We start from the raw sequence: 24,763 nt of genomic DNA on the forward strand, positions 1-24,763 counted from the left end.
ATATGAAAGATGAAGGAAGACAATAAATAAACCATTTAAAAAATAAGATCATCTATAAGTAATTAATATATAGTGACTCTTTTCATTTCCAAATGAGGCCACATTTCCTATAATGGTGAATAAAATGTCTCAAGCCATTCAGCAAAGTGGTAAGTATCCTAGTAGATTCAAAGTGAAGACACAATTAGTATGAGAAAGAGAAGATCCAAGGGCCATGAATGAATTATGAAAAACAAAATCAACTTAATCCATTAATAAATAAACCATAGAAAAATTGAAGAAAGGAAGCACAATAAATGACTAATTATCTAGTCACTTATTTAGTCATTTATTTGTTAGTTTATTTAGTAATTTGTACTTAGGTGATTAATTGTAGGTGACTAATTATCTAGTTACTTATTTAGTGATAAATTTGGTAGTATATTAAGTCATTCTATTGAATTGATTTGGTGGTTTTACTTGTTCATCAAATTAGTCACTTATTTAGTCACATATAGCTATAAATTGGAAAGAAATAGTAGAATGTGATTAGTTTTAGTCACATGGCTAAAAGTTTTAGTGGTGTGACTAAAAGTTTTAGTCACATAGTTACATATTTACCAAAATGTACTAATTTTTAGTATATCAAAACTTTGAGTTTGTGTGTTAGGATTCTGATCATTGTCAATCTTTAAATTATCTTGATTGCCTCTAAATGTAGTTTTGATGCATATGATTGTTGCCATGATTATTATATATACATATGTAGGTTTTGTGACACTATTGATTCATCATGTAGATGAGAAAGATAAAAAAAAATACAAGGCCTAATCCCTCATTTATGGAAATCTACCAATCAAATGAAAAGATGTTTCACGAGTTCATGGACTGCTTCAAAAGAAGTATCTCCCATGGTATGAGAAAACATTGAGCTTTGAAGATGACCACAATTCTATCTTGTTGTGGGATAGTTTGTGCTATAGATTCCACAAGTTGAAAGATCTGCAAGAACTTGAGGAGAAAGTGTTTCAATTGAAGAAAAATTTGGAGGTGGATGATGATGAAGCCTGGTTACTTCTTCACATTTCATTTCCTACAATTATTTAGCTCTTGGTGATAAATAAATTCAAATATCCATAGCTCAACCACAAGAAAACCAAACATGGATAAATAAGAACATTCATGGCAAGAGTGAAAATCCTGGCAGTAGTGACAACAAAGAGAAAGAAGAGTTGACAATTGATGATGAAGAAAATTTGTATTCAAGAAAGGGAACATCATCATGTACAAAAATTACTTTGCATCATGTCAATAATGCCTGATATATAATAGAGATAGGGAACTACACTAGATAAATTTATAGGCTCCCCATAATCTCTATTTTAGTGTATCCATTTTGAATGGCAAAGTATAAGCATGGTGATGGACACACTAAAAATGACTTTGAACTAATTGATAAATTATCCAAATGACATGTACCAAGAACTAAAACATAAAGGCATCGAGAAAAAGCATCTTGAGTTTGATCAGTATACATTAGAATGTGTTGACATCCATTTCAAAGAAAAGAGATAAACATTTGAAATGTTTGATAAAATATCTACAGCGGTTTTAGGAAAATCTAGTTGAGGGATTCAATGAGTAAGGAAATCATAATTAAAAAGATTCACTATGATTTTTCATATCTCTATGTAGAGCATCAAAGTCAAGTGTCTAGCTCATAGTTTAGAGTTTGGGAGACAAGAACATCTACAGAACCCAATCTATCTCCAGGTTCAAAAATCATGTTTGATAGAGTAAAATGAAATTTTGATTTGGTCATAGAGGAAATGAGAGTCTCAATATTATCCAAACATTGTGCCTCCTATCAATGTTGAGAAATGAAGACTCAAATCCAACCAACGACTAGTATCATTGAAGGTAAAGGTGACATTTTGATTCCTCCCTTGATGGAAGACATCAAACATGATGAAGGGAGAGCATAATGCTTGGAATGCGAGTGTAAAGACTCAATTATTTTGAGAGAAGGCACATGGCATGAAGAAGTGCACATAAATAATTTAACAAAATGATCAAAGGTAGATTACAAGTAGAGCATGCAGATCATCTCCAAATGTGATCAATAATCATCAAGCATTCAATGAACCTTGAGGATTCATTACAAACATTTGTAAATAATTTGGATGCATAGGGGATGTGTGCATTGACTGTTTGACATCATGTACCAATTCTACAATTCAAATGCATAACTAATGACAATCAAAGTGTCATCAAAACTTCAAAACACAATCATTCAACCATATCATAGGAAGTATGGAAAATCTAACAAGCAGTTGAAGGAAACTTGCAAACTTTACAACTTAGGTAAACATGGAAAATAATTTTGATAATTCATCAGCCATGTTAAGATTTGAAGTGTCATTTGAGAAAAGACACATCAAGACATCTTCTAAAATGAAAAATACATCTAAAATCACTCATAAATTTAAGATTTATAAAGCACCAAGGCCTGATAAGATGGGAGGAAGTTTCAAGAATAAGTTATGAGAACTAACAAATATTACCAAAAAGTAACAAGATAAATACGATATGGAAAGACAAAAAAAGGTTCTAGTTTTAGCTTTGAGGGGTAGACTTTGTGCTATGGGAAAGAGAGTCAAAAATAATAGAAAGACAAGAAAAGGGGGATTGTAATTTTTTGTAGACTTCATGCTATAGGATGGTAGATATTAATCCAAATAAGTGATTTGCATGTGCCAATGAAAAAAAATTTCTTTGTTCTATTATGTTTAGAGGAGGAAATTTTTAGTGTGATAGCTTTTTAATCAATGTCAATCTTTGAATTATGTTGGTTTCCTCTAAATGTAGTTTTGACACATATGATTATTGCCATGATTATTATTAAGATTTTAGGATTTTTTTATTTGTGTATTTGGAAAGAATAATTCATCTTTATTTCTAAATTTCTCCTATAATGTAATGATTGGGTAAATGATCTCTATATCATTTACTTATTATTTTCTATTGGTTAGTTAGTCCCTTCACATCTGTGTCATATTTATAGATAGATGTTTGTAAACCTTTCTTGTTTTTAGGTTAAAAGAATTATTGATTGTAGTGTATTTGATTCATTATAAAATACATATGGAGAGTTGTACCCAAATAAATTCATAGGGCACTTACACTCTTCAATAGTGAAGTTACCCAACTATTAGAATTGATTTAGTCTTCTTGTGTGAAAGTTTTAGAGTTAGTTTGTATGTATTTCTTTGGAAGACAATTTGTTCACTAACAGATTTGTGGCAACTCTTTAGGGTAAAATGGAAGTGAAAATCAGTACCTATTTTATTTCCTTAGTTTGGATATTATATTTACATATGTAGGCTTTGTGACTCTATTGATTCATCATGCAAACAAGAAAGATCATAAAAAAGACAAGGCTTAATCCCTCATTTATGGAAATCTACCAATAAAATGAAAAGGCATTGCACAATTTTTTTGACTACTTCAAAAGAAGAATCTCCCATGTTGTGAGAAAAAAATTGAGCTTTGAAGATGACCACAATTCTATCTTGTTGTGGGATAGTTTGTGCTATAGATTTCACAAGGTGAAAGATCTGCAAGAACTTGAGGAGAAAGTATTTCAATTGAAGAAATATTTGGAGGTGGATGATGATGAAACCTTGGTTATATCTTCAAATTTCATCTCTTAAAATTATTTAGTTTTGGGTGAGAAAGAAATCCAACTAGCCATAGGTCAGCCACAAGAAAACCAAACATGGATAAACAAGAATACTCAAGCTGAGAGTGAAAACCCTAGTAGCAATAAAAACAAAGAGAAAGAAGAGATGAGAGTTGATGATAAATAAAATTTGAATTCAAGCAAGGGAATGACATTATGTACAAAAATGGCTTTTCAACATGTCAATAATAGCCAATATATAATAGAGATAGGGAACCGTGCTACATAATTTTGGAGGTTCTGCACAGTCTCTATTTAAGTGTATCCATTTTGAATGGAAAAGTATAAGCATAGTGATAAACACAACAAAAATGACTTTGAACTACTTGATAAATAATCCAAAGACATATATCAAGCACTGAAACATAAAAATATGGAGAAAAAAAATCTTTAGTTGGATCACTAAACATTAGACTGTGTTGATGTTCATTTCAAAGAATAGAGGAATGCATTTGAAATGTTTGATAAAATATCTGCAAAATTTTTAGGAAATTCTAGTTGAGGGTGTCAATGACTAAATAAATCATAACCAAAAAGATTCACCATGATTTTTCATATTTTTATCTAGAACATCAAAGTTGAGCATCTAGCTCATAGTTTAGAGTTTGGGAGACAAGAACATTTATGAAACCCAATCCATCTCAAAGTTCACAAATCATGTTTGATATAGTAATATGAAATGTCAATTTGGTCATAGAGTAAATGAGAGTCTCAATATTCCCCAAACATCATGACTCCTATCAATTTTTAGAAATGAAGACTTGAATCCAACCAACGACTGGTATCATTAAGGGTAAAGGTGACATTTTGATTCATCCCTCAATGGAAGAAATTGAACATGATGATGGAGAACATAGTTCCTTGAAAGAGAGTGTATGAACTCAAGTCTTTTGAGAGAGGGCACATGGCATGAAGAATCACACATAAATAATTTTTTTTAAAATGATCAAAGATGGATTACAAGTAGGGCATGCAGGTCTTCTTTACATGTGATCAATAGTCATCATGCATTTAATGAACCTTGATGATTTATCACAAACATTTACAAAAAATTTGGATGCACAAGGGATATGTGCATTGACTATTTGACATTATCTGCCAAGTCTAAAATCCAAATGTATACCTTATGATGATCAAAGTGTCATCAAAATCTTAAAGTGAAATCATTCAACCATATCATAGGAGGCATGTAAAATCGAAGAAGCAGTTAAAAGAAACTTGGGAACCTTACAACTTACGTAGACATGAAAAATAATAATGATAATTCATCACTCATGTCAAGCTTTGAAGTCTTATCTGAGAAAAGACACATCAAGACATCTTCTAAAATGACAAATAAATCTAAAGTCACTCATAATTTTAAGATTTATAAAGCACAAAGGCCCAATAAGATGGGAGGAAATTTCAATAATCAATTATGAGAACTAACAAAGATTTTTGAAAAGTAACAAGATAAATAAGATATGGAAAGACAAATAAAAGGGTCCCATTTTAGCTTTGAGGGGCAGACTTTTTGCTGTGGGAAAGATAGTTAGAAATTATAGAAAGATAGGGCAAGGGGGATTGTAATTTTGCATAGGCTTTGCGCTACAATATGGTTGATATTTTTTGAATAAGTGATTTTTTTGTGCCAAGGAGGAAAGTTTTAGTTTATTAGAACTTTGAGTTTGTGTGTTATCTTTTTGATCAATGATAATATTTGAATTATCTTGGTTGCCTCTAAATGTAGTTTTGATGCATATATTCATTGCCATGATTATTATTAGGACTTTGTGATTTTGTTATTCATGTATTTGGAAAGAACAATTTGTCTTTATTTCTACATTTCTCCTATAATGTAATGATTGGGTAAATGATCTTTGTATCATTTACATATTATTTTCTTTTGGTTAGTTAGTCCCTTTACATCTATGTCATATTTATAGATAGATGTTTGTAAACCTTTATTGCTTTTAGGTTAAAAGCATTATCAATTGTAGTGTATTTGATTAATTGTAAAACACACATGGGGAATTGTACCTAGATAAATTTAGGGGAAACTTAAGCTCTTCAATAGTGAAGTGATCCAACTATTAGTATTGATTTAATCTTCCTATTTGGGAGTTTTATAGTTATTTTGTATATATTTCTTTGGAAGACAATCTATTCACTAACAAATTTTGGGAACTCTACCAGGGAAAAGAAAAGTGAAAATTAGTACCTATTTTATTTCCTTAGTTTACATATTATATTTACATATATGGGGATGGTGAATCTATTAATTTATCATGCAAGCAAGAAAGGTCATGAAAATGACAAGGTCTAATTCCTTGTTTGTGGAAATCTACCAATCAAATGACAAGGTGTTTCACGAGTTTATGGACTGCTTCAAAAGAAGTATCTCCCATGCCATGAGAACAAATCTGAGCATTAAAGATGACTACAAGTCTATCTTGTTGTGGGATATTTTATGCTATAGATTTCACAAGTTGAAAGTGTAGGACTAGAGAATGGGTTAAACATCTAGCATACTAAGAACAATCACCAAACTCAATAAGCATATACTAAAAAGCATCTAGTATATCATGAAAAACAATTAAAAAAAAAGAAAGTAATGTAAAGTAAAAAGTCCCCCTTTAGTTGTAGCTACCATGTCCTTTTTCTTCTCCATATTGTATGCGAGAAATGTGGGCCTCACTCTTCAAACACCCTTCAACATGATCATTACTTTCAAAACCATCCCAAAATGATCATTGAGTTGTTCATCTAAAAAAATTTGGAAAATTAATCTGTTGCCTTCTAACTAGAAGGTTCATGTCATTGGTCTCAGAATGAGAAGCTAGCAACCAAACCTCTAGTATGAAGGATTTGATTAAACTATATGAGAATGCAATGTTATACTAGATGAGATGCAATTAATCTAAGAATAAAGGAAAGAAAATTATACTATATGTATGCATTTTAAAATCTAGATGATATTTATATTCTAGAAAATGTAAAATTATGAATGTATGAAAAATTGAATATTTCAGCATAAGTTTGATGCAAAATCAATTCAACCTCTATAATGAAGAATTGAAGGCTACTTAAATAGAATCCCAAAACTGATAGATGGGTGAGATTAATTGGAATGAATGGTCAAGATTGAAGATGAGACTCAGTTAAAATGGAAAATTTCTTGTGTAGGTGAAGTTGATTGACTCAAATCTAAGTGTGATGGAGGGTTGATTGAGTTAATTCCATTTCAAGTTCTACTTCACTTAGAATTCCCATTTCTAAACCAAAGAGAAGATTTTGGAGAAGATATTTAATTTAATAAAATAGGATATGACCTCATAAATGCTTAGCTTTAATTAATTGAATAATTAAACTCAATTATTAAAATATGGACATTATCTTATTAAATTAAATACACATTTAATTCCTTTGTACATTAGCTAAAGAAGTAATTTTAATTTGATTAAAGTATGAACACTTATAATTAAATTAAACTTAATCAATAGGTTTAATGTAGCTAATTTGAGTCAATACTTAGGAATTAAATAAAGAGTATAATTAATATAGATTAGGGTTTTCTACATCTAACACTTAGGTCAAGTAGTGAGTGTTAGAATCAAAATTGCCCAGTAAAATAGGACTCAAGATTGACAAAATAGACCAGAATTGGTTAACATGGAAATATGTCAATTTTGGGTATTACACATAAGATATAGTTCCAATTGCCTATAATGCACATAATTCTACATTTTCTTTCATCGTGCTCATTTGTATAACATTGATTGTGTGCCTATTGTTCTCTTGCATGTAGGTTACCTTCCTTGATGTTAGATTCAGATCCCATTATTTTCCTTATGGAGCTTTGTTGCAAGAGTTAGATAATGCCAACATGGCACATATTGATGCTTTGGGAATTTCATATCTTTATCGGATCCTAGAATTGTTGTTGAATCATGACCTTTTGATTGAACTAGTAGAGCATTTCCTTTTTGAGATGAACACCTTCCATCTACCTTAGGGAGAGATTACCATTAGACTCAAAGATATCTATAGGATATTATCGATCTTGTTCCATGGGCCATAGGTGATATATGACATGATATTGTAGACAAGTACAAAGACACTAAGAGCCATTTTTCATGAGGATTTGATCATGGGTAGAGTTGTCACCTGGGATGAGCTAGTGCATACATACTAGTGCACTCATAGGCTACCAACAATATTAGGCATATTCATTAGCTACTTCCTAATGCTAGATAGAGGTTAGCATGGGTTAGAGTGTGCATGGGGATAGATGCTATAGATGATTATAGAGACACCCAAAAGATATGGGTGGGGTAAGTGCATGCTCACCCACAAGTTACACAAGATGCATGAGATTTTCTATCATAGAGGAAGAGCATGTTTGTTGGAGTTTATGTTCTTCAGGGATGGGAGCACTTGCCAATGTTGAGACCCATTTTTTCAAATGAGAAGTAGCCCATGGAGCCCTACATGTGTAGGTATAGAGGCTAGTTGACCCAAGTAACTTTGGGGAAGACTAAGTAGTGGATAGACCATTTGGATGACCTAGTAGTAGTAGTATGGCAGCCATGGAGAGAGACATAGGCTTGGGATGATGCACCAAGAGAGTTGGGAAACATGTTTTCCTCTCGACCACTAATAGGTCACTTTTTATAGATTGTATATAGATTCCCTTTGAATCACATGTGGTGATAGTATGGTCAACCTTGGGATATATCACTTGAGTATTGTTCATATGTGTAGCTGGCTATTGGTCTAGACTGTGGGTGGTCCCCTTGGTTAGACCTAGGTTGGTCAATGATTGATGTATGCAAGTTGGTTGTGACATAGTGTGATTACCTAGTAGTGGTAGTAGATAGGGGATGACTCCTATATATCAAGCCTATTTTGCAAGTCATACCTTCCCTTGATTCATAGACCCAACAGGGATATGTAGACCTATGCAACTAGGATAGGCATGTAGGAACCACAATAGCAGCCCTAGTAGGAGAGAGTTAGGCATAGGACATGCCAAGTACTTATTCCTCCTCAAAAGATGACATTAGGCCTAGGTATTGGTGGTAGTGGTGCAAGAAAAAAACATCGTAGAGGCAAGATGGGTTCCTTAGGAGCTATTGGAGGAGACACCCAGAGGCCATGGATAGAAGTAGAGAAGCCAATCGAGCAACCAACTGAGCAAGGTGAGGCTGATGAGGAGATGTAGGATCAACCTAATACAAGGACCTAGAGTAGAGATCTACTAGCATAGACCCAAGAGGCCCTGAGGAAATTGAGAGATAGAGTGTGGGTAGAATAGCAGTAGCTAGGTGAGCTTCATATTTAGGTTGTAGTGAGAGACACCTAGATCATGAAGCAAGATCATGAGATCCATTATTTATGAGAGTAGCTAGAGTGAGAGGCTTAGAGATCAAAGTAGCATTAGGACAAGATCCAACTATAGTTATCTAGACTAGCATACTATTTTATGGCATATGTGATGGTAGTACTAGATTAGGGAGAGTAGGTGCCTCAATTTTTATAGTATGCATGAGAGTCAGGGGTGCATGGCCTCTTATTAGACCAAATATGCCTCCTCCTACTCCACCACAACTGGATGGTGGGGGGGAAGGAGAGAGTTAGCTCTATTTGTTTTGATTTTGGTTTGGCTTTGTATTTATTGGTGTACCAGCACCATTTTGTACCATTTTTGAGATCAATGACACTTGAGTAGTGTCTACTTTTTTGCACTGATGCACACTTTGACTTGAATATGATAATTTTTGATTCAAGCACCATTTGGACATGTCATCTTTCTATCTTTTTAGTTTGTCATACATGAGATATTTATGCTTATGATTATGAATGCAAATTTGATGTGATGTATGAATGTAGTATAGATGAGATGGATGATGGAATTATGTATGAATTAAAAAACTTGAATGAGCTAACATCTCATGTAGTGTTCCATTTTTGTTGGTGGTGATAGTTATTCCATGAAGATTGAGAGGACAAACCAAAGAACCAAACACTTGTATAGTCATGAAGAAGCATGATACTTTGAAGAAGCCAACAATCCTTCATCACAAAGGATGCAAGTAGATCAGAAATTGAACCATGTGCTTATGCAATGAAACCCTATCCTAAATGCAACCCTAGGATAGATGCAACCTTAGTCTAGATGCAACCCTAGGTCTAGATGCAACCCTAGGTTTGGTTACCAAGCTTTAATAATTATCATCACTGAGAATTTAGGTAAGTTCCATGTCATACAATTCCTACTGACATTGCAATCATAGAAATATGAATATGACACATGTTCTAGTTTTGTCGGGATTAAATGTAAGAATTTGAGGCACAAGAAGCTAAAATGACTAGAACATTTGTCCCTTTTAATGTAGCAAGCAAACAGAAGCATCATAGCATAAATGCTAGGATGACTAGAACATTTCTTGAATGCAAACATACTAGACTCACAAGAGGTTCTTGCTATGCTAATTAATTAGTAAGTATTCTATTTGCAATGACCCTTGCATTCATAACCTGAAAAAAAGTGTGATAGGCATACTTGTAGTGACCCATACATTCACTTAGTAGGACAAGTACCAATATTTATTGTTGCATAGATAATTCACTCAAACAGGCAAGGAAAAAAACCAACCTCAATGAAGAGTCCATATAAAAGGAGTCAAAGTACACATGACCATCCAATACAAGATAGAGGATCTTATAATGGACACCCCTTTTATATGGAAGCTTTAGATGATTAGAATTAAACCCACAAATAGAAAGAAAAGAAAAGATCATGCCCCTAATCCTTGCTTCTCTAGTCAAAAGTGACATCATAAAGTTTCTAAAAGAGACATGATAAAGTGAAAGAAAAACAAATAAAGAAAAGCTCAACATATCCAGTCAAGTTTATTATTTTGAGTTTAGTTTTTGTGTTATAGGATTGATGTCACGTGTCAATGTTTAGAAAATTCATGAAAGAAATTTCTTTAGTAGGGTAACAATAGGAGATAGATATAGTTAGGACAACTAGTGACTAAAGTCAAAAGGAGTCTTCAGTAAGAAGAACTTTGGTAGGAAACTGAGTAATAGTAGACAAATATAGTTAGAATGACTGGTAACTAATGTGAGAGAGATTTTCCATGAGAGGAATCTCCAAAGTGACACAAGTTACAATAGGTACACATAATTAGAACAACTGGTGACTAATGTGAGAGATGTTCCATGAAAGGAATCTCAAAAGTGAGATGAGTGGCAGTAGGAAGACATAGTTAGAACAACTGGTGACTGATGCGAGATATTTTCTATGAAAGGAATCTCTAAAGTGACATGAGTGATAGAAGGTAGACATAGTTAGAACAACTAGTGACTAACATGAGAAATGTTCTATGAATGGAATCTATAAAGTGACATGAGTGATAGTAGGAATACATAGTTAGAACAATTGGTGACTAATGTGAGAGATTTTTTGTGAAAGGAATCTCTAAAGTGACCAAGTGATAGTAGATAGACATAGTTAGAACAACTGGTGATTGATGTGTGAGATTTTTTGTGAAAGGAATCTCTAAAGTAAGAAAAGCAACACTAGGTAGATTTAGTTAGAACAATTGGTGACTATCATGAAAGATTCCTATGATACTATAGGGTGTTTCCCCTAAGCTATGATAAGATTCAATCCATGGATACATGAGTAAAAGTAGAAAACTAAAGTAGGAAAGAAACTATACAAGAAGCCAAAAGATGTGCTCCAAGATATAGCATTGTGAACAAGAGGCACCTATTTACTAGGTTTTCACCTTCTTGGCAGAGATTTTTTTTTGCTACCATGATGCCTTTTTCCCAGGTTTTCGTCAATTGCAGCTTTTTTTTCTTTTTCAATTTTTTTTGTATTTTTCTCTTTTTTTGAATTTTTGAATTTTTCCATTTTTTGGTATTTTTGATTTTTCAAATGTTTTTGGTATTACAAAGGTGCATGTTGCTAGGTTTTCACTAGGATACTAATTTTTTATGACTTTTAAGTATATACAAAGAGCTTTTGAAATCAAATTAGTTGTAGAACCACTTTAGATGGAGAGTGTTGATGGGCTCCTTGAGTGACTCCCCTTCAAATGTAAAAAGTTGGTAAGTACTAGATCGAAACATTGTAGTGACTATATAGGGACTAAGCTTGTTGGGTTTAAACTTCCCCTTTTGTACCCATTGTTCTAATTCTTAGGGTTTTCTTGCAGGACAAGATTACCTAGTTGGAAGTCACATGGCCTAACTTTCTTATTGTAGCTTCTAGACATATGTTGCTGATAAGCTCTAAGACAATCACACATCACTTTCCAATGTTCATCTAAAAATTCTAGCTCTTGAAGATGAGATATTCTATAGTCATCATTAGTAATGAGGCCCTTCATGGAGATTCTTAAAGTAGGAATCTCAACCTCAATAGGAAGCACAACATCCACTCCATATACCAAAGAAAAGGGCATTGTAATGGTTGGAGTTTTGATACTTGTTCTGTAAACTCATAAAGAAAGATTAATCCAAAGGTGCCTATCTCATCCAAATTTTTTAACTATGTGATGCAAGATCTTAAGGATCTCCTTGTTGGATGCCTCTACTTAACCATTACCCTAAAGGTAGAAAATAGTAGACCAATGTTGCATGATTCTAAACTTTTTGTATAATTCCTTAAGGTCCTTGTTTTTAAACTATCCTCCATTGTTAGTAATAATGGATGAAGGTACACCATACCTCTATATGATGTAATTCATAATGAATAGAGCTATATTTTTACCATTTTCTATAAAGAGAGGGATTGCCTCTATCCACTTAGTGAATTAGTTTATAGCTATAATAATAAACTTATGTCCATTTGAAGAAGATAGGTGAATCTAACCCACAAGATCAAAGGAACATTATTGGAATGACCATTGTGTGATAGATGGAATTAGATCTCTAGCTAGAAAGTGAATCTAATTTCTATTGAGCTAGCATTGTTTGTAGGACTTGGCATATTTGATTGCCTCTTGCTCCATATTCTGCCAATAGTAATTGACTCTAATAATTTTATGAGCTAGTGTCAAGCTATTAGAGTGAGATCTACAAATGCTCTCATGCATGTCAATTAATGCACATTTGGGCTCATTAGGTTCTAGACACCTAAGGAGTGTTCCATCAAGACCTCTCCTAAACAAGTTGTTAGCAATAATAACATACCATGAAGTAGTATAGATAAGGTCATATTTTTCATTTTGGGTTAGACTGTCTAGAATTGTTTGGTCACACAGGTAAGAGTATATATGGTGGTTGTGGGATGAGTCATGTCCTACAATAGAATAGACCATTTGAGATATGAGAGAGTCATAGGTAGGGTCGAGTAACATCTCCACTAGGAATTTATGTTGAAGATCATTTTTTGGCATCTATAATAAGGAAAAAAGGATAGCCATGGCATCAACAACTTTTTTGTTTGCTCAAGGAATTTGTTAAAAAGTGATATGAGTAAAGTATTTCTTCAGGTCATCCACCATGCATTTATTAGGGATCAAATTCTCATCCTTTGTCTGATATATGTCATAAAACTAGTTGATTATGAGTTGTGAATCACCAAAGATGTTTAACTCATCCACTCTCCATTTGACTATAATCTTCATGTCATTAATTAGAGCTTCATATTCTATAATGTTGTTTGCACAAGGAAACAAAATCTTGTATGCCTTAGGCAATGAATACTTCTATGGTGTGATGAACAATAGCCTAGCACTAGATCCATGTTGTGTGAATGAACTGTCAAAGAAAATCACCCAAGTTTGGTGTGTGAGCATTAGAATTGATTCATTAGGAAAATCAATGTTTAGCAAAAGAAGACTTTGCATTGGTGCTTCTACTAACTAATCAGCAATTGGTTCTCCTTTGATAGCCTTCTATTCAATGTACTAAATATCAAACTCACTTAATATCACAACCCACTTAGCTAACCTTCCTATTAGAGCTTCCTTGTTGAGTAAGTGGGACCATAGGTATGCACAAGCTCACCCCACATAATCACTTTTCCCATAATCAAGTCCTACTATAATATGGCCCTTAGTTACTCTATATCTAATCAAGGAATTGCATCATAAATTAGTCATGGTTCATGGAATGGTATGCAGAGAATCTTGTATATGTCCTTCATTGTCACTATCATCTCTCCAAAGTGTTTGTCTCTAGATGGAAATGCTCCAATAGTGCTATCAGTGAACCATGATTCACCAATACTAGTGGAATTTGGAAAAGATGCAAAAAACCCAACCTATATATATGAGCCATATTAGCATCATTGAGTCTCTGCAACAAAGCTTTGTATGGCAAGTAATAGGATCAAAATTTGATATCCTCAAAGGTAACTTGTACATAGACAAATGTAAAATGCAAATGATTAGTCTCTACTCAACAAATGAATATGATGAAAATAAGCACAAAATTGCAAGAAAAAATCAAATATCAAACTTTTAACCTTGCAATTAATACTAGAATCTCATGTAAAATCTCATGTCCTCATGTAAGATTGCACATCTTCATGCGAGGATACAACTCTTTGCATGAGGAGAAATCAAATGCTCAATGAAGAACACACAAAATCAAGGGTTTTTTGCATGACACATGTGCATCTCTTATGTGAGAAAACCCACTAAACTAGGTGAAGAAGTACATGCCTTCTACTTCTTTGTGGGAGAAGAGACTGGCTTTGCATAAGGAGCAACATCCTCATGCGAGAACCAACAAGGAAAAATTAAACACCTAAAACATGCTAAAAATACCTCAAAATGTATGCAAAACTTAATGCAAAGCAAGGTTATCAACTACTCATCAGATGCCCATAGTTTTCCAGCTAGTTGTATCATCAGGAGCACTCAAAATGATGTGTAGACAAGGGGACCACTATTTTCACCTCAAAGCTCTCTTCTTCAAAAAAGACAAAAGTGTAAATGATTTGAAAATGAACCTTTGGGCCCTTATATAGGTTTTGACCTAATTTTTCAAAGTGCTTTGATTTGCATGAAAATTATCCCCTGACTAATTTGACTGATCTAAATCCATTTTTAGGATTGAATTTGATATCTAACGCACTTAAGTAGCTTAAAAATGCACTTAAATATTTTGGGACTGATGCAATCGAACACTTGTGTAGTCCAATTTTTTCTTGATACTTTGTCAATCTTGGAATCTTTTCAACTCACAATTTTTTTAGATTTTCCAAATTTTGGGAAAAATTCAACTCTGGTCAACCATTGGTCAAACTTCATTTTCTAGACCTTGAAATTGTACCAAATCAACTCCAAATTTTCTTCTAATCATTCTGATCTTTTCTATATTCTTCAAAATCTCATTTTCTTCTATCTTTCTTGATATTCTATTCTACATCATATTTTTGATGTGTCATCTTTCAATTTTGCTCCTAAGGGGGCAAGATGATTACATCATTGAATCTAAATTTCAACTCAATCTAAATCTTATGTCCTCATCACTTGGGGCATCTCATCACTCAAGGAATCTTGTCCCCTTTCTATCTGACATCTATGTCATCTATGTCATCTTTTTATTAGCTAATCACATCTTATAATAGTCCTTATTAGATTTTGATGGATAGGTATTAGGAAAATCTAAACCCCAACTCCTGAGGATCAAGACTCATTCTAGGGATGATTGTATGACTCATGATGGGATCTTGCTATCTTTTATGGATAGGTATCTAGGTGTTCTATCTAGATTCCTTAAGGTTGAGCTCTATTTTGGAGATAATCTTTAAAAGCTTATTAACCTAGTTATCTAAGTGTTCTATCTAGATTCCTTAAGATTAAGCTCCATTTTGGAGATAATCTTTAAAAGCTTATTGATCTAGGTATCTAGGTGTTCTATCTGCATTCCTTAAGATTAGGCTCCATTATGGAGATAATATTTATAAACTTATTAATCTAGGTATCTAGGTGTTCTATCTAGATTACTTAAGATTAAGCTCCATTCTACAGATAATATTTAAAAGCTTATCGATCTAGGCATCTAGGTGTCCTGTCTAGATTCATTAAGATTAAGCTTCATTTTGGAGATAATCTTTAAAAACTTATTGATCTAGGTATCTAGGTGTTCTATCTAGATCCCTTAAGGTTAAGCTCTATTCTAAAGATAATCTTTAAAAGCTTATTTATCTAGATATCTAGGTGTTCTACCTAGATTCCTTAAGGTTAGGTTCCATTCTAAAGATAATATTTAAAAGCTTTATCAACTTTGGTATCTAGGTGTTCTATCTGGATCCCATAAGGTTAAGTTTCATTTTGGAGATAACCTTAAAAGGCTTATCAATTGGTCTCCATATCATCAATCACAGAGCCAATTATTTCTTGATCTTCACATCATACTTCTAATTTCTTTGAATTGAATGTGCTACTTGCACATTCATTCAAAGAGGGGCAAATGTAATACCCCAAAATTGGCACCTTACCATGTTAACCAATTTTGGTCTATTTTGATCAACCCTAAGTCCCATTTTACTAAACAATTCTTATTCTGATTATCACTATTTGACTTAATGCTCACATGTAGAAAACCCTAATCTGCATTAATCACATTCTCTATTTAATTCCTAAGTATCAACTTAGACTAGCTACATTAAACCTATTGGTTAGATTTAATTGAATTTAAAGTGTTCATACTTTGGATAAGTTAAATTATCTCTTAAAGGTATTGTGCAAGGGAATTAAACATATTTAATTTAATGAGATCATGTCTTTATTTTAGTTATTGGGTTTAATTACTCAATTAATAGAAATATACATTTATGAGGTCATATATAATTTTATTAAATTAAATAACCGTACAAATCCTTCTCTTTAGTTTAGGAATGGGAATTCTAAGTGAACTATCTCTAGAATTGGGATCAACTTAATCAACTTATTCTCACACTAAGGTGAATTTTAGTTAACTCTTCATTATACTTGGGTTCTGAGTTAGCTAACCTCACCTACACTAGGAATCTTCCATCCTAATTGAATCTTAGCTTCAATCTAGACCATTCATTCAAGTTGTTCTTGACCATTGATTGATTTTGGGAATTCTATTTAAGAGGTTTCTAATTCCTCATTACAGATGTTGGAATTGAATTGCATTGAATTATTGTTGAAATACTTACTTTCTTAATATTTTCATAGCTCTCTTTGCTTAGCATTAATATCACATAGACTTAAATACACTCATATAGCTTAATTTTCTTTTATTTATTATTAGATTAAATTATATTTTCATTTAGATTAATTGCACTATCATACAACTACATAAATCCTTCATACTAAAAGGTCTGGTTGCCCACTTCTAAGTCTGAGAGCAAAGGAAAAATCCTTCTAGTTAGAAGGCAATAGGTCGATTTATTGAATAGTTTTAGATGAACAATTCAATGTTCATTCTAGGATGATTTTTTATACAACAACCATGTTGAAGTGTGTGAGAATTCAAAGCCCACAACTCACATATACAATATGAGCAAGAATGTAGTGTCTCAGCTTTTGGGAAGCAAAGATAACTACAAAGAAAGCCTTCTCAATGATGCTATAATTAATTTCATAAGAAATCAGCATGTGACTCAGATAGTAGATAGCTCTTTCCTTGTTATCATTGTCTTCTTGAGCTAGCAAAATGCCATAAGCTGATTCTGTTACTAAAATGTACAGAATAAGAGGCTTCCCATAGATAGGAGGCATCAGGATTGATGGATTAGCAAGGTATTTCTTTATTTGTGATAGAATTTGATCACATTCTTGGATCCAGTTGTATTTCACACCTTTATGTAGTGTCTTGGTAAAAGGTTGTGATCTATCCACTAGCTATGATATGAATCTACAAATGGATTAAAGTATTCCCTGTAACCATCTCATCTAACTGATAGTACAATGTGGAGGCATGTCCATGATTTCTTGAACTTTCTCTAGATCAACCTTGATTCCTTTTGTAGATATAGTATAGCCAAGTAATTTGCTTGATGTTATGCCAAATACACATTTCTTAGGGTTGAGTCTCAGACTAAGGTTCTCCATGTGATCTAGGATATGTCTCAAATCTTGAAGGTGAGTGTTGCATTTTGTACTCTTAACTAGAGTATCATCAACATACTCTTCCATTGTTTTATGCATCATGCCATGAAAATTTGTAATGATTTCCCTTTAATACATGCAAAAGCATTTTTAAGACTAAACAACATTATGTTCCAATGGAAAGTTCCCATGCACAAGTGAAAGTAGTCTTTTCCTAATCTTCTACTACAATTTTGATCTAATTATAACTAGAAAATCCATCCATGAGTGAGTATATTTCATATCCTACCATCATGTCCACTATCATATCAATGTTGGGGAGTGGAAAATCATCCTTCAAACATGCTAAGTTCAGATCTCAAAAATTTGTATAGACTTTGATAGATTTTTCATGCTTGGAGACCAAAACAATGTTGTAAATCCATTCAATGTAATCAATAATATAGATGAAACTTTCTTTTAGAAACTTTTCCAATTTAGCTCTAACCAGTAACACAACATGAGGATGCATTTTCTTAAGTTTCTATTTGACTAGTTTAACTCTTGGTGTAATGGATAAATGATGCATTATGAGATTAGGGTCCAAGCCTAGCATGTCTAAGTATGTCCATGCAAAATTTATCTTTTTCTCTTGGAAGAAGGAAATAAATACTAGTTTTTCTTTTGGAGATAGCGACTATGTAAGATGTATCATGTGAGGATGTTCTTCCATTTCCAATTTGATTGGTTGTGTTGGATCTATCAATGTTGATGATCTTTCCTAAAAATGACTAGGAAGTGCATCAAATATCTCATCTATAAACACCTCAGAGAGGTTTTCACCCTTGGATACATCTTTTATTTTTACTATTTTAGGTTTTGAAATTGTCACAATGTGGTTTTCACCATCAAACCTTCTATTTATTTTCTTTTTGATTGTATAAAAAAGGTATTTGATGTTAGTTTTAGTCATGTTGACACTTTGTTCACTGGTGGAAGATGTTACATGTTCAACAATGTTTAGGTAATAGGCAAGAGCATAGTCATTTTGGAATATAAGGACTTCACTAGATGCACTAGAATTCTATTCTATAAGCTAAAGATAGGTGAGTGAAAGAGATGTGGTAGGTTCAATTGCATTCATGGTATAATCATCAAATTCTTAGACAAGTAATTTGAGACCTATAATGACTTCATCTGCAAGTGTGTTTTAATGCCTTTGAGTACTAACATCATTAATTGAAGACTCAATGAAACTAGTTGGATGAGGCTCATCTAACCTAACACCATTCAATTCACCTATTTTGAGCTGATTTTCATATAAATGAACTTGATCTATGTCTTTGTCTGTAGTTGTTTCTAATAGAGATTCAAATTTGTACTCCCTAAAATCTGTGTTGTATGGAAATAGATAGTAGAATTCACCAATAGAGATAGGAACAAATTCTTGCTCATCATCTAGATTTTTATAATGGTACTCAATGACTAAATCATGATTGGACTCTCCTTTTTTGTGTTGAATTCAGTGAGAATAAATAGTTTCATCAGAAGAATCACTATCACCATCCATAATGGTGACACATGGCACCAAGTCATCTGGTTGTACAAATAATTTAGAAAGATCATAAGGAATTGGATAAGGATAAGGATCCTCATCATCAATATTGCCAAATAAGGACATGCATAAGAGAATATGAATATTTGGTTATGAAATATCTTATCCAAGTGCCAAAGGAGAATCCACAAGGTGTCATATCCAAGTGTCATGATGATGCAATATTTTATGGAATATTTGAATTAAAAAATTCCTTTATTCCACAAAATAAGAATTAGTAGAAAATGGAATTAATGATGGAAAATGGAACTTAGGAAATTAAGAATTTCTATGGTTTGTGAATGATGAACCAATTAATTAACAAAATTAATTAATTCAGGATGATAATTAGGAATAATAATTATAAAGAATGATAGGATTAAATTATGGGTTATTCAATCCTATAGAGAAAATTAGTAGATGATTGGCCAAATTGATTAAATGAATGTGACCGTATCCTTTGATGAAAATGTGATGATGATATAGATTGAATGAGATGAAGAAAAGTAGACTAAAGCCATGGTTAATTGATTGATTGATTGAAATTGATAACATGCCAAGGACACATTACATGAATTGGTTGATATGTAACATTTAACCAACATTGTAAATGCTATAGGATTGAAATTGATTGATAAGGTTTGATCATAACGATGGACACTGTCAATATTATTAAAATGGTTGATGATGTCATGATCTAACATTGAAAACCTAAAAAAAATCAAAGATTGAATGACATGAATGATAGTTTGACCTAGCACTAAGAGCCACAACAGTACTAAGGTTAGATTAATAAGATTGATAGGTTTATAGGTTTCCAAGGCACTAAAAGCCACACCAATACCTAGGAGTTGGATAAATAATGATTGATTTGAGATGTTTGATATGTTTTAGATTGATTAGGATTTATTTTGAATGATTTCGAGTTTATTTGGGGTGATTTTGAGTGATATGTAATGGTTTCGAGTTGATTTGATATGATTTCAAAATGACATGAAATTGATGTGAAGAAGGATACAAATGATAAAGTATGATCAATTTGGCCAAAAGGAAAAAAGTTATTAGAATGAGAAAATGGGAAAAATTAGTATGAAGAAGTCATGAAACTGTATATGTGAACCATTTTTGAGTGTCTACATTTTGCCCCTCTTTGATACAATGTGATTCAGAGCATTGTGTCAAAGAATGCTAATGAAAAAGCCATAAAAGCATGCCCCAAAAATGTGGCATATATTTATGCCCCCTTGATAAATTTTCCAACATAGGCATATGATAGGTTTATTTCATTGACAATGAGAAAAAAAATCCATAGCAATTGACGGATAAAAAATTAGAGTTAAAATGCAAAAGTTATGGCCTCCGGAGTGCAAATAGGCATCACGACCAACACAGAAAGGGTCTCATGCACATACATCTATGTAGTAGAAATCTATAAAAGGGCCTTGAGAGGAGTTTAAAGGTCATTCTCACTCTCTCATTTGGAAGAAAAGAGCTCTAGAGCAATGAGGATGGATCGACTACCTAGGGAGCAACATCATGGTGAACGAGTGTGAACCTTTCAATGACAGGCAGATGCTAGACCTTTGGTGAATAAATTGAGGCCATCTTTGTGATTTTATGATTTTTTCTATATTTCCACACTTTTTAACTACTTTTTAGGCACCTAAGAGTCTGTCAGGGGGAAACAGGGTCAAATAGGGTCAACCGAGGGTCTTGGGGCCAGTTAGAGCTGCCAAACACCCCAACTACACCCAAAACATAGCCAAGTGCATTAATGAAACAATTGGAATTCCCAAGTACATCAATGACATAGTTGGTATCAACAACTACATCAAAGACACAGTTGGGAACCCCAACTACACCCTAGGATGCTTCGGGGCTCTGATTTGGGTCAGAATGGTCCTGGATTGAGTTGAAACTTGGTATGGGTTAGCATAACCCTAGGGGGTTGTTAGAAGCATGAGAAAATGTAGTCAAAAGTAGTCAAAATTCTTAGAATTTGGTCAAACTTAGGGCAAATGAAGGTCAAACCTAGGTAGATGCTGACATCAAACAGTACAAAGGGCCCGAAAAGGTGCAAATGGTCTCAGAATGACTCAAAATTTGGAACACATGTTAAAAACCCTTAGAAGAGTTGAAAACATAGGTTAAATGAGGCTAGGATAGTAAAAAAAATTCAAAGTTGGTAAGACTTAGCTGTGATGGAGGAAAAAAAAACTTGACCAATGGATAGGGATAGGGTCAAAAGGATGCAAATGAGCTCGAAATAACTCGAAACATGGGAAACATGTTCAAAACCCTAGGAAGAGTTAAAAAAATAAGTCAAATTAGTCAAACATGATAAAAAAGTCAAACTTATTCAAACTAGAGTCAAAATAAGTTAAACTTGGGTAAAAAGTAGGGTAAACTAGATGCAAAACCATAGAAGGTTGACATAGGCTATGTGATTATGCAGGAGGAGCTACCTCTGTTATGGGTATGGGGACATAAGCCATGAAGCCTTGGACTATGTCATTAGATGACATGAGGTGAGTGAGGGATATTGGCTGGGTTAGCATTATATCATGTGACATTTATACTAGAGGTGAGGGGGAATTGGGCTTTGTTGATAGCTTTGACAGAGAGGTGGCACTCAGAGATGAGTTCATTCCACCTATCGACTGAGGAGGTGACCATGACACTAGAGGATGTATGGCACATCCTTAGGATCTTCATCCATGGAGAGCTAGTAGTGTATGACTTGGCTACAGGGTGAGTAGCTCTACATTGACTATTTGGATGTGGAGATGCAGAGCTAGGGATCCAAGTCTATGAGATTAGATAGGACTTATTGGTGGCATGCCATGAGAGGTTGATGGTTGTTATCTATTGGGTGATTGATGGATTACTAATACCTGATAGATGGGGACATGGATTCTTAGTTTGATGGGGTCGAGTACTTGAGCAGATGATTATGGAGGGCACTATGTTTGCCTGGGGTCCATGCATGTTGGGGATGTTATATTATTATCTACATCAGGTAGTGTACAGAGGGGGACTATCATTTAGTACTGGTGGAACATTATTATAGATCTTGGCATATGAGCATATTTTAGTATTTAGGCCTCTAGTAGAGTGAGTGTTGGTGGATGATATGCCATATGCTTATAGCTCTAGAGGTGTCCTAGCCCAAGGACCATTGGGATATGTAAGGTATTTTTTCCATCAAATGGAAACAATGACTCAGTTTATATGGAGAGCATATAGAGATTGCCCTGGATGGGATGATGATGACATCCACTTACCATACTATAGGAAGGAGTGCTACTTCCTAGGGCACATAGTGATTAGTCACCTGGTTATAGAGATGTACCTACTAGAGTGGGTACAGAGACAATTTGGGGAGACACAACATGTACCTACAGGGTTAGCACTGCTTGCCCAATCTAGAGAAGAGGTGCAAGAGTGGGAACCACTCATGAGGACATAGGTAGCATATGCATAGTTAGAAAAGTTACAACCAAGGCTATGGGGGGCAGCAACAGATATAGTGGATGTAGGCATGACAAAAACATATGATAGGTGGTTTTCATAGCATCAGCCAAGATCGTTGATAGATCCAGTAGTACCAGTACCCTGAGGGAGGCCACATGATGAGGAGGAGGAGGATAGGGGAGAGGATGAGGAGGGATTTGATGATGGTGATGATGAGGAGGGGGAGAATGAGGAGGGAGATGACACTGAGGATGATGAGAGGGGGATGATGAAGGTGATGAGGATGATGTGGGAGATGATGAGGGTGAGGATGAGGAGGATTCTAGGGGAAAGGATAAGGGAGATGATGAGGAGGAGGGTGGAGGAAGTGTGGGTGGGGATGGGGATGACTACTAGGAGGATAGAGATGCATCTATAATGGATGTGGATGAGGATCCCATGGATGATACTGAGAGAGAATTAGTACCAGTATAGGTAGGGCCTAGTCATTTAGATCTCTTGGAAGTGATCAGAGGGCTATAGATTCATTTGGGTCAGGTTGTGGAAGAGAGGGATGCCATTATAATGGAGAGAGATCATGCAATGGCTAAGAGAGACCAAGCTAGGGATGAGAGAGATGCAGCTATGCATAGGGCAGAGATGGTAGTACAGGAGTCTCAAGAGTTCATCAATAGCATCAAAGAGGCAAACTTTTGAGATTTGGTGATGATGATGAGTAGGGCTCACATGGAGGCATAGTATTGGCGAGATTAGTATGAGAGGGTGATGCCATCGGGGTAGAGAGTAGAGAGTTTTTGTGCATTGAGATCTCATTCCCATAGGACAAAGAGGACACAGAGTAGTGCAGGGGTGATGGGGCCTATGAGGCTACCACAAAGAGTAGAGGGATCATCGTTGAGGCTAGACAGAGGCCACGAGGCTAGGGATAGCACTTGATGACACTAATAGACTCACATATAGAGGGGCCTCTCTATGTTACTTTTTGGCTTCTATTATGCTCTTTCATGGTTCACACCTATAGGTAGTTAGTGTTGATCTAAACCATGGTCACATACTTTGACACCTTTGTGCGACATTTATGAGATGGACTTATGTTATGATGACTATATGTTATGGATTATGCATATGATTTAGATGTTTTATATGGATATATTTATGATTTTTGTGTGGACTTATATATGATGACATCATATGTTGATTTATTAGATGTTAGGTGTAGGAAATGCCATCTTTTATTTTTGCCACATGTTTTTCTCATGAATGAATGCTTAATGTAGTGTAAAATGATATGGAATGGATGTAAATGAATGCAAATGAAATTTAACATGGATGCAAATGAAATGTGAATGCCATATTTATTGCTTTGGATCATTTTGGAGTTTGAACATATGTAGGAATACAGGATGACAATGCTTTTGGTATATTAGAGTACGAGACCAAGATAGCAGATAAAGAAGATGCAAAAGATCGAGGAAATGAGATGAAGAATTTTTAGTATGATGGGAAGACTTTTTCTTGTAGAAAGTGCACTATATGTCAAATGGAGCTTTATTTTGATATGGCAAATGGAATGCAATGTATCATGGCATAAAGGGCTAGAGCACAAATGCAAGCCTTTTGCGTAAACAAGCATGATGTAGATAGAAAATGATCTTGTCCTTCCTAAGGCATATGTACATGCCCCAAGCTTTCAAAGGTACATTATAATAGATAGAAATAGAAAAATATGACCATGAACCATCTCGGCCACTCTCATAGATCAATTTTATATCATTGAGTGGCATAGGAACATGATAAAAAAGAAAACAAAGCAAAAATAAATCACTCATTAAACAACATGAGCCAATAGCCATTCTTGTCCATTATTGCTTACTTTTTAGTGTTTTAGGTCTTGAGATGGTGTTTGAAATGTTGATGATGTGATAGCTCTATTCATAGATTTAGTTGATAGGTTCATAG

The sequence above is a fragment of the Cupressus sempervirens genome, chromosome 5, assembly GCF_028749045.1.
Source record: "Cupressus sempervirens isolate cs-2001-9-10 chromosome 5, ASM2874904v1, whole genome shotgun sequence".
In the NCBI taxonomy this organism is placed as follows: domain Eukaryota; kingdom Viridiplantae; phylum Streptophyta; class Pinopsida; order Cupressales; family Cupressaceae; genus Cupressus; species Cupressus sempervirens.